Genomic DNA, 11168 nt, shown 5'->3' with positions numbered 1-11168 from the left:
AAGAGGGTTCTTAATTACTTTCTTAATTGCCTTTCCCAGGAGTGGAATTTTGAGACGGCATTATGATCATAATGTATTTTATTTATTGATTTATTGATTTATGTCGTTTTAAATATCTAGTGAGTACTCAAGGATTTAGAAAACTAACTAAATATAAAAGGTTAAAAACATAATGCTGAAATTGAGGACTGATTGGATCTCCCAAAATAAGGGAGTATTTCTTCAGCAGAGTCTTAGGACTGCTTCTTTTGCATAGAGGCAACACATTCCATCTCCCATAACGATGGGGCCAATTGCTACCCTGGGTTTAATCAGCCGGGAGGATTTAGGGTTCAGTAAGCAAGCAGTAGCAGGGAGTTCATACCTTCTGTTCATTTCCTAATGAACAATGCAGTCATTGGATTGTCTCCTTCTTAAGCATACCATGGTACCAGATAGGGTGCTGGTAATAACAACAATGCCTCCTCCATTACATTATCATTTCTGGCTAACCCCTTCCAAGCCCTACCTGGTGTAGTTTTCATAAGGCCTTCTTAGTTTGGAACAAAACTGAAAAGTGACATTGTTTGATGATTTCTGTAATTCCCCAAATACATGTATGAAGTTATGCTGAGTTCCATCAGTTGTTCTTTGTCACACATGGTTTACATTTTGTCAGAATTCCCAGCCAGCAAGCCATGGGTCATTCTTCTTGGGAGTTCTGGGAACTGTAATTCCAATACATCTGGAGGAAACCAGCTTGGAGAACATCAGACTAGAAATTCTGTACATAGGAATGATGACTGTTCTGTTGGGGGACAAAGTTTGCCTTCCCAGTCTGCCAAGAATTGCCCACTTCATGTGGTCAGCAATTATTGCAATAACTTCTGAGAATGTGAGAAACAATTCAGAAAATCCATCATTCCAGACAGTTTTGATCTCATGATATTAAACCCATGTCTTGAACACTTGTACACAGAGGCACTTGATATTTAATATTAAAGCTAAGTTTCAGATCTTTCTTTTAAAGTAAACTTATTATAACTGGTCTTACACTTAGTTGGGCAGGAAAAACAAAAAGAAATGTGAGGACACAGAGCCTTGTTTTTCACTTCAGTATTAGCAATGCCATCAACCAGTGTGCCACAGACTCTAAACTGGTTGTTGCTTGAACTTCTAAGGTTGCATGATTCACAACAGGGCAAAGATGTGGAAAGGTGCCTGCTCACTAATGTGCCTTCCAGAAACAGGAAGGGGAAAAAAATAGCAAATGAAGCTTGCGTATAGTGCATCTTATACCAAATGTCAGAGCAGCATTTGAATGGTGCACAGTATTAGCAGGTGTCATATAGGGGTGTTTTCTCCTACAGTGCAGGTGGAGTGGGACACAATTATTTATACTGTTGAAGGTCATACTAACTTGTTTCTGACCATTCAGGCCACACTGATCCTTCAGTTTCTTACCTGTGTGTGTGTGTATGTATGTTTGGGGCAGTTGTGGCTAGGAGGGCCTTTACACAGTTTTGTGTTGTGCACCAGTTGCACCTGTTCCTGGATCAGGGAGCTCTACTCACAGTCACTCATGCCCTAGTCACTTCCAGCTTGGACTACTGTAATGCACTCTACACGGGGCTGTCCTTGAAGAGTATCTGGAAGCCTCAGCTGGTGCAGAATGCAGCAGTGCAGGCAGTTACACTGTGTGCTCCCAGAACAACGCATGCTACACCTCTGCTCTGTGAGCTGCATTGGCTGCCAGTTTGCTTCTGGGTCCAATTCAAGATGCTGGTTTTAACCTTTAAAGCCCTTCATGGCAGGGGACTGGGTTATCTGAGGGCCTGCTTCTCCGTGATTACATCTGCCCATCCCATTAGATCTGGCAAAGAAGGCATGCTGCAGGTATCATCTGCTAGGGACTTACACTTGATGGGTCTCAGGAGGTGGCCCTTCTTTGCCGTGGTGCCTGCCTTATGGAACATTGTCCCTCCTGAAGTCAGGTTGTATGTGTTCTACTACAGATTAAGGTTACTATGGTAACTAATCATTTTGGCCGGGTGAAGAGGTTGAATTTAATTGTCCCCTTTTCATGTGTTAATGGTTGCATTGCCTAAGGGAGGAACTTGCCCGAACTTGTTTTAGTTTCAGTTTCCCTTCTGTGTAGGCATGTAGAGAGTTAAGCAGCTCTCACTGAGAGCCTGTAAATATGTTTGCTTTCTGTAAATAAAATTATTTTTATAGAAATGCCTGGTGTGTGACTTTTCTGATCTCTCCTGGGCCAAAGGCTTTCCTAGCAATCTGCTAACAGGTTATGGGCCCAGTAAGCAGCCCAGTAAACCCAGTAAGCCCAGTAAAACCCAGAGAGAATAGAGAGATCAGCTCCACACCTCATGCACAATTTAAAGGCAGGTAGCAAAGACCTGTGAAGATTTTCTTTGGAGCCACCTGGAGATTTCCCAGCAACTGCTGGTCTACAGGACAAAGAAGCCAGCTGAGGTGACTTGCAAAAGAAGGAAGAAGCCATGGCTACCTCCCAGCCCTCAGCGATGCCTCTGGAGCGCCTATCAGAGACCAACTATTTGAATTGGGCCCTGAAGATGGAGATATATCTTTGCAGAGAGAATCTTTGGCTGCCAATTGGTGAGCAACCCCCCCAAAATCCCAGTGCTGAATGGCTGAGACAGGATGAGCAGGCTAGAGCCACCATTATCCTGGGAGTTGAGGACAATCAGCTAGTCCACATGCGAGGTATGCAGTCTGCAAAGCAACTTTGGGACGCTTTGAGAGACTTGTATGTAAAGGCAACAGCAGGGAGTAAAGTTACCCTGACAAAAAAGCTGTGCAAAGCCTACCTTGCAGAAGGAGATAGCCTTCCTGAACACCTGCATTATATTCAGCAGCTATTTGTTGAGTTGCAGGAGAGAGGAATGGAATTTACACCTCTCACAAAATCCTATATCCTCCTGTCCTCACTGAATGAAATGTGGGACATGCTGATTTGTACCCTGGAGGCTATGCCTGAAGCAGACCTCACCCCATCGTATGTTACACAGCGCTTACTCGCTGAATGGGAGAAGAGAGAGGAAAGATCCCTCCCATCTCTTCTGGAAAGCTGCAGTACCAGAAAAAAAGGGAAAAGGAGGGAAAGGAAGCTGAGGCCACAGCGCTGGCCAGCCAGCGATGCTTCACTTGTGGTTCAGCTGGACCTTTGCAGAAAGACTGTGCCTTGAGACCCAAGAGTAGAAAGACAGAGAAGAAGAACACAAGGCCAACACAGAAGAAGGCTCTTCAGGCAACCCAAATTGCATAGGTTGCTGAGAAGGGTAATTCTGATGTATGGGTGTTAGATTCTGGGCCCAAATTGTCATTTATGTAATTGTAAAAGCTCTTTTGTGTCACTGTCTAAAACTGAAAGACAAAGTGTATCTTTGGCTGATGGGTCTGTGACCCAAATTATGGGACAAGGTGACTTGTATTTATCCTGCTTGGGAGAAACTGTAAAAGGTGTGTTGTATGTGCCAAATTTACAATCAAACCTTTTATCTGTGGCAAAATTGGCTGCAACAGGGTATGTCATAACATTTAAGAAAAATGGTTGTGGGATACGTAAAAATGGGAAATTGTATGCTACTGGTATATTAAAAGACTCCTTGTTGTTGTTGTTGTTGTTTATTCATTCAGTCGCTTCCGACTCTTCGTGACTTCATGAACCAGCCCACGCCAGAGCTTCCTGTCGGTCGTCAACACCCCCAGCTCCCCCAGGGACGAGTCTGTCACCTCTAGAATATCATCCATCCACCTTGCCCTTGGTCGGCCCCTCTTCCTTTTGCCCTCCACTCTTCCTAGCATCAGCATCTTCTCCAGGGTGTCCTGTCTTCTCATTGTGTGGCCAAAGTATTTCAGTTTTGCCTTGAATATCATTCCCTCAAGTGAGCAGTCTGGCTTTATTTCCTGGAGGATGGACTGGTTTGATCTTCTTGCAGTCCAAGGCACTCTCAGAATTTTCCTCCAACACCACAGTTCCAAAGCATCGATCTTCCTTCTCTCAGCCTTCCTTCTGGTCCAGCTCTCGCAGCCATATGTTACTACGGGGAACACCATTGATTTAACTATGCGGGCCTTTGTTGTCAGTGTGATGTCTCTGCTCTTAACTATTTTATTGAGATTTGTCATTGCTCTTCTCCCAAGGATTAAGCGTCTTCTGATTTCCTGACTGCAGTCAGCATCTGCAGTCATCTTCGCACCTAGAAATACAAAGTCTTTCACTGCTTCTACATTTTCTCCCTCTATTTGCCAGTTATCGATCAAGCTGGTTGCCATAATCTTGGTTTTTTTGAGGTTTAGTTGCAAGCCAGCTTTTGCACTTTCTTCTTTCACCTTCATCATAAGGCTCCTCAGTTCCTCTTTGCTTTCAGCCATCAAAGTGGTATCATCTGCATATCTGAGATTGTTAATGTTTCTTCCAGCGATTTTAACTCCAACCTTGGATTCCTCAAGCCCAGCATGTCGCATGATGTGTTCTGCGTACAAGTTGAATAGGTAGGGTGAGAGTATACAACCCTGCCGTACTCCTTTCCCAATCTTAAACCAGTCCGTTGTTCCGTGGTCTGTTCTTACTGTTGCTGCTTGGTCGTTATACAGATTCTTCAGGAGGCATACAAGATGACTTGGTATCCCCATACCACTAAGAACTTGCCACAATTTGTTACGGTCCACACAGTCAGAGGCTTTAGAATAGTCAATAAAACAGAAATAGATGTTTTTCTGAAACTCCCTGGCTTTTTCCATTATCCAGCAGATATTGGCAATTTGGTCCCTAGTTCCTCTGCCTTTTCTAAACCCAGCTTGTACATCTGGCAATTCTCGCTCCATGAATTGCTGAAGTCTACCTTGCAGGATCTTGAGCATTACCTTACTGGCATGTGAAATGAGTGCCACTGTTCGATAGTTTGAACATTCTTTAGTGTTTCCCTTTTTTGGTATGGGGATGTAAGTTGATTTTTTCCAATCTGATGGCCATTCCTGTGTTTTCCAAATTTGCTGGCATATAGCATGCATTACCTTGACAGCATCATCTTGCAAGATTTTGAACAGTTCAGCTGGGATGCCGTCGTCTCCTGCTGCCTTGTTATTAGCAATGCTTCTTAAGGCCCATTCAACCTCACTCTTCAGGATGTCTGGCTCTAGCTCACTGACCACACCGTCAAAGCTATCCCGAATATCGTTATCCTTCCTATACAGATCTTCCGTATATTCTTGCCACCTTTTCTTGATCTCTTCTTCTTCTGTTAGCTCCTTGCCATCTTTGTTTTTGATCATACCCATTTTGGCCTGGAATTTACTTCCGATGTTTCTAATTTTCTGGAAGAGGTCTCTTGTCCTTCCTATTCTATTGTCTTCTTCCACTTCCGTGCATTGCTTGTTTAAAAATAATTCCTTATCTCTTCTGGCTAACCTCTGGAATTTTGCATTTAATTGGGCATATCTCCCCCTATCACTGTTGCCTTTTGCTTTCCTTCTTTCTTGGGCTACTTCTAGTGTCTCAGCAGACAGCCACTTTGCCTTCTTGGTTTTCTCTTTCTTTGGGATGTATTTTGTTGCCGCCTCCTGAACAATGTTGCGAACTTCTGTCCAGAGTTCTTCCGGGACCCTATCTACTAAGTCCAGTCCCTTAAATTGATTCTTTACCTCCACTGCATATTCCTGAGGGATATTAGCGAGTTCATATCTAGCTGATCTGTGGGTCTTCCCTAATCTCTTTAGTCTGATCCTAAATTGTGCAAGAAGAAGTTCATGATCAGAACTACAGTCAGATCCAGGTCTTGTTTTTACCGACTGTATAGATGACCACCACCTTTGGCTGCAAAGGATGTAGTCAATCTGATTTCAGTGTTGTCCATCTGGTGAAGTACATGTATAAAGCCGTCTCTTAGGTTGTTGGAAGAGAGTGTTCGTTATGCAGAGTGAGTTGTCTTGGCAAAATTCTATCAGCCTATGTCCTGCTTCATTTTGTTCTCCCAGGCCATGCTTACCTGTAATTCCAGGTGTCATTTGACTGCCCACCTTAGCATTCCAGTCTCCTGTGATGAAAATAACATCTCTTTTAGGCGTGTTGTCCAGTAGGTGCTGCAGATCCTCATAGAACTGCTCTACTTCAGCTTCTTCAGCATCTGTGGTTGGGGTGTATATTTGGTATATTAAAAGACTCCTTGTACATTGTGCAAAATGCAAGGAAGCCAAGCTGCAAAGCTGCAGTTGGCAACACGCCATATCATGATCAATGTGTACACCTGATGCACAGGAGATTTGGTCATACTAATTTCAAGTATATAGCACAAATGCCACAGCTGTGTGCTGACCTAAAGATAAAAACCCTGTGATAAATACTTAGACTATGTAGTTTGCAAAAAATGCAAAACACTAAAAGCTCCTGTGAGTAAGCACAGTGACAGTTACAACTGGACCTTTGGAAATTGTACACTCTGACATTATTGGTCCTTTTGCTCCAAGTCTTGGACAAGCAAGATATGCAATGACCATCACTGATGATTTCTCAAGATACACATTTATCTACATCTTAAAACACAAAGATGAGGCATTTGAGAAATTTAAAGGTTTTGTGACATGGGCAAATGGAAAATTCCCTAGGCCTGTATCTGCACTCCAGTGTGATAGAGGAGGAGAGTACCTTTCTCACAAATTCAAAAGGTTCCTAGTGGAAAAGGGGATAGAACAAATTCTTTCTAACCCTTACACCCCTCAGCAAAATGGTGTTGCTGAAAGAAAGGGCAGAACCTTGCAAAATGCAATGGAATGCATGCTTAAAGATAAAATTTATCTTTTAAGTATTGGGGAGAGGCAATATCTATTGCCTGTTATGTACAAAACAGATTGTATAACTCTGTGATTCAGGACACTCCTTCCCATAGGTACCACCTTGACTCCAGTGACAAGGTTAGCCCCATCCAACTTAACATTCGGGAAATCCCTCAAGACCTGGCCATGTCATCAGGCTTGGGGGTCCCAAGGAACTGGTGACATTCTAAGATGGCTCCATCACTGCAGTTAATATTCACTCTCTCCTGTGCCTTGTAGTTTATATATTTCAATTGTAATATTGATTATTTTATATTTTTATAATGATTGTTTTTATATATTTATTGTTTTACATGATTGTTGTATGCCACCCAGAGTCGTTTCTTGTGAGATAGGTGGCCATATAAATTTAATGAATGAATGAATGAAAAAATACACACACATACATACACACATACACATAGACATATTGCTGACTATGGAAGGAAACAGATTGTTCTTATACACCTGTGTTTTGCTTGATGCAGAGACCTAGGCACTGACTCTTCTCAGTCTCTTAGCCAATGACGGGACAAATGTCTTGGGATGATTGTTATATCTAGAAATCGAGACCCTGCCATTGGCACTCTTACAGAAAGGTAGCCTGGTCACTCACAGGATACATTTCTATCATATACCTCTCTACTAACCAAATAACCCCACCATGAAAGTTTTAATTTTTCTCTAGACAAGCACATTTCCAAGTAAAGTACGGCACCCAGGCTCTTTTTAAATTAATGCCTAGGTGGTTCACAAGCGGTCCAGAAGTGTTCTTGTATACAGTGAGGATGGTGATGGTTGATACATAGTTTGGCTACTTGTCTCCTTTTCTTTTAGAAATCAGAAGTATCTAAGAAAAAATGAATGACAAGAAGATTAGGATTTATTTCCTTAATATCCCACTTTTATATTGTACAATTTAAGGCCATGTACTTAACTTTATTAAGTTTTAAAACAAATAAAATCTAACAGAAACTAATAATCAAGAAAAAGAATAGAAAAGAAAAAGGAATAAAGAAAACAAGTGCAGAAAGAAAAAGAAAAGGAAAAAAAACAGAAAAGAAAAAAAAAGAATGACTTCTGACTTCTTTTACAACAGATATAGGTAGAGCTTACATTAAACTCTTACTCTAAGGTTACAACGTAACATCCATTTTTTTCTATTGTCAACTAATATTACTAATTGTCATATTAGTCAATGTCTTTTCTCTAATCAAAGCTGTCAATTTTGCCATCTCAGCCAGCTCCACCAACTTTACCATCCATTCTTCCATTGTAGGTAATATCGAGTCTTTCCACCTTTGAGCATATAGAAGTCTTGCTTATCATATATAAAAACAAAGTTCCATGAGATTTTTCCAAATGTATATCCATCAGTTCCAAAAGAAATGTCTCTGGTTTCAATTGTATATTGATCTTTAAAATCTTCTGGATTAATATATGTATTTGAGTCCAAAATTTTAGCTTTTTTACATATTCTCCAAAGATGATAAAAAGTCCCTTCTTGATGTTCACATTTCCAACAAATATTTGAAGTCCCATTATACATTTTTGACAATCTTTCTGATGACAAATACCATCAATACATCATTTTATAAAAAATCTCTTTAAGATTATAACATAATGTAAATTTCAGCCCTTTCATCCACATGTTTTTCCATTGTTCCATTTGTATATTATACCTGAAAATTTTAGCCCAATTTATCATACAATCTTTAACTTGTTTATCCTTATCTCCTCATCTTCATCAGGCAATGTACATAATTGTCATGTTCCCCGTTGCAAGGCATAAGTGCATCACAACGGGGAACATGCACATCAGAAAAGAGGAAAGGATAACCATTATCCTTTAAACACACACATCATCCCTTAAGCACTCAAACCCATAAATAAATCATCAGGACAATAGAAGCACACCTCGGGCAGGATCTGGAAACCATTAACAGATTGGGGGAACTCCCACCCATTACCCTGGGGGACGCACCTGCACCGGACAAAGGCAAGGAGACAAAGGGGAACGTTGGAGATCGCCCGAATCACCCATCGCCGGACCCATACCAACGCTAATCACCCATCCGGAGCTGGCTTGGGGGACAATAGGGGGTGGAGGAGAACAAGGTCCGCCACCGGGGTATAAACGGGAGACCCTGATACCACACCCACATTCTCGTCTTTTTCTCCACATGCATTCTGCTTCAATAAACCCGGAAATCCTTAAACCCTTTAAGTGAGTCTGTGTCTTATTCGGAGGAAGGCTGCCCTGACATAAAGACGGGAATCGAAAAAAAAAATTTCCACTAGCACCAGTCCAGATCCAATCTGTGAGGGAACCAAGCTAGTGATGGAAGATTGCATCTCACGGTGAGGCAGCTACCCAGCGACTGGCAATGGAACTCCCATCCCCACGAACGGAAGGTGCCCGAGGCCCCAATGGCGCGAGGCCCAGGTGAGCTTGGGATCGAGTTCGGAGGGGGAAGCAATGACGAACGCCACCCGTGAGTCTCAGGGCACATGGGCCACCATCGGCGAGACTGGGGGATCCTCACCCGGATCGCCCGGAACCCCGGAGGAACCGCAGGACGTCCCATCATCCACGGCGTCAGGAACCGAAGGAGAGCGGAGGGGTGACCGCACCAAGAAGGGCTCGCAAACAGCGGCAAGGCTGAGCGCGGTCGAGGAAAAGCTGGAGGCGATGCAGCAGCTGCTCCAGAGGTTATCAGAGGCGTACAAATCCCACAGCCGGGGTGCGGAAGGACCAGGCACCAAATGCCCGACACCCCTTATCCCCCCCCTCGGAGATACACCAGCCGGAGAGACGGAGTAGAGTTCCAGAGGACGACGCAGTGCCAGGCAGAGTCCGCTTCCAGGAACCTGCCAGATGGGCTGCACCCCACCCTCCCACCCCGATGGTGAGACGACCAGAACGAAGCGGGAGCCGGCAAGAGATGGCACCAACACCACCTGATGCCCGATGGAGGGAATCCCCATGTCAAGACCACGGAGCCCCGACTGCCCGAAGCACACCTAGACGCCCAGATGCGGCTTGGAGCCCACCAAGAGCGGCGATCAAGGACTTCAGCATTAAGTTCAATGGGGACCCCACAAAACTCTCCTTTTTCCTCACCAATGCGAGGAACTATATGGAGGAATGGGGCCCCTACTTCCCAACAGAGAAAGGCAAGGTAAATGCCTTAGCAATTAAATTAAAAGGACGGGCCACCGACTGGTATGTCCAGTTATGCCAGGCAGGCGCCCCGGAACTCAAGGACTGCAATGAATTCCTCTGGGCAGTGGACCTGCACTTCAGGGACCCCCTGGAAAGGGAGAGGGTGAAAAGAGCCCTGAAAACCCTCAAACAAGGACAGCGCTCCATGGCAGATTATGCCATGGAGTTCCAAGCCCTGGCCGGTAAGGTCGAAGTATGGTCCCAGCCCACCCTCATTGAGTGGTTCAAGGAGGGTCTCAACCTGAACGTGCTCAGGTGGGCACTTGCAGAAATAACCCCGACACTCTGGTGCAGTGGATCCGGCTGGCAGGAGAGGCAGAGGATGCCCAGGACACTTTCCTCCAAGCAAAAAAGGAGGCGCAGCATGCAGAAGCAGTGAGAGGACCCTGCACAGCTGCAGGACCGGCGAAGTCGAGACCCCAACCTTGGAAGGAGGAAAGAGACCGATGGTTCACCAAGGGTCAGTGCCTCAGGTGCGGGAAGGAGGATCACAAGGCAGCGGCTTGCCCGAAAACGAAGGCGAGGGACAGCTTGGGGAAGGCACCAACCAAGCCAACCCCAGCACCCAGGAAAATGCCAGTCGCGATGGGTGAAACCACGGCAAAGGACTTCCCCTACTGCACCGAAGGCGAGGAAAGCGACGACAAATCAGTGGAAAACACCAGCCACCTGCCCTAAGGAGCGCCAGAGGACAGGTGGAAGAAAACAAGAGGCGCAATGACTTCGGGGTGAGTGAAAATTGTCCCACCCTATATGTGAAAGTCACCCTAACCCACGGTGGAAAGACGGAAAAAGTTTGGGCACTAATTGACTCTGGCTGCTCGAAGTGCCTTATGCACCCGGACCCGGCAGCTGCGCTAAACCTCTGCTGCTATCCACTTCAGAACCATATTGTTTTTACTCAGTTGGATGGATCAGCAGCGGGGGGGGGGGGGGCGGTCACCCAATACACGGACAAAGTTGCGCTGCGGCTAGGCAGCCACAAGGAAAGACTGCCCTTCATCGTGGCACCAGTGGGCCAACCCCTAATCATCCTAGGGATCCCGTGGCTAGTGCAACACAACCCACAAATAAACTGGACAACCAGGGAAATCACATTTGCGGATGGGCACTA

The sequence above is a fragment of the Candoia aspera genome, chromosome 1 (assembly GCF_035149785.1).
Source record: "Candoia aspera isolate rCanAsp1 chromosome 1, rCanAsp1.hap2, whole genome shotgun sequence".
Lineage (NCBI taxonomy): Eukaryota > Metazoa > Chordata > Lepidosauria > Squamata > Boidae > Candoia > Candoia aspera.
This window is presented reverse-complemented; position numbering follows the sequence as displayed.